Genomic DNA, 1,603 nt, shown 5'->3' with positions numbered 1-1,603 from the left:
GTGGTCTCCGATTGCATAATGTCCTTAGTACACACATCTAATATCGCCAGTATTCACGTAATGATTCACCTTGCTCGCACGCATCAAAGTTTTCTTCCGACTGATGCAGACATGCATCACGGGATGTCACACACACACCCACACACACAGGCACACGCACATCATATGCATAGCCCTACATTACACTTAGGCTTATATCTGTGATGGAATGTACTTTGTATGAGAATGCACACTTTGTAATAAAAAAAATCAGGTTCGTCTTGATTCGCCTCAGCTCTCATATACCCTCAGACTTCGAGAGGCTGTACCCTCAGGATGGATCCCGCTGCTTTATGACGTTGTGTGTTAACACCTAATAGGACAGGTTCACTATAGCTTGGACAGGTTTACTATAGGACAGGTTCACTATAGCTTGGACAAGTTCACTATAGCTTGGGCAAGTTCACTATAGGACTGGTTCACTATAGCTTGGACAAGTTCACTATAGCTTGGGCAAGTTCACTATAGGACTGGTTCACTATAGGACAGGTTCACTATAGCTTGAACAGATTCACTATAGGACAGGTTCACTATAGCTTGGACAGGTTCACTATAGCTTGAACAGATTCACTATAGGACAGGTTCACTATAGCTTGGGCAGGTTCACAATAGGACAGGTTCACTATAGCTTGGGCAGGTTCCCTATAGCTTGGGCAAGTTCACTATAGGACTGGTTCACTATAGCTTGGACAGGTTCACTATAGGACAGGTTCACTATAGCTTGAACCGATTCACTATTGGACAGGTTCACTAAAGCTTGGACAGGTTCACTATAGCTTGGACAGGTTCACTATAGGACAGGTTCACTATAGAACAGGTTCACTATAGCTTGGACAGGTTCACTATAGTTTAGACAGGTTCACTATAGGACAGGTTCACTATAGACAGGTTCACTATAGCTTGGACAGGTTCACTATAGCTTGAACAGATTCACTATAGGACAGGTTCACTATAGGACAGGTTCACTAAAGCTTGGAAAGGTTCACTAAGGACGGGTTCACCATAGGACAGGTTCACTATAGAACAGGTTCACTATAGCTTGGGCAAGTTCACTATAGCTTGGACAGGTTCACTATAGCTTGGACAGTTTCACTATAGTTTAGACAGGTTCACTATAGGACAGGTTCACTATAGCTTGGACAGGTAGGACAGGTTCACTATAGGACAGGTTCACTATAGCTTGGACAGGTTCACTATAGACAGGTTCACTATAGCTTGGACAGGTTCACTATAGGACAGGTTCAATATAGCTTGGACAGGTTCACTATAGGACAGGTTCACTATAGCTTGAACAGATTCACTATAGAACATGTTCACTATAGGACAGGTTCACTAAGGCTTGGACAGGTTCACTAAGGACAGGTTCACCATAGGACAGGTTCACTATAAAACAGGTTCACTATAGCTTGGACAGGTCCACTAGCTTGGACAGTTTCACTATAGTTTAGACAGGTTCACTATAGGACAGGTTCACTATAGCTTGGACAGGTTCACTATAACTTTGACAGGTTAACTATAGGACAGGTTCACTATAGCTTGATATGTGTCATATACAGACTAATCA

Source organism: Alosa alosa, chromosome 3 (assembly GCF_017589495.1).
Source record: "Alosa alosa isolate M-15738 ecotype Scorff River chromosome 3, AALO_Geno_1.1, whole genome shotgun sequence".
In the NCBI taxonomy this organism is placed as follows: Eukaryota; Metazoa; Chordata; class Actinopteri; order Clupeiformes; family Clupeidae; genus Alosa; species Alosa alosa.
Note: the sequence above shows the minus strand (reverse complement) of the source record.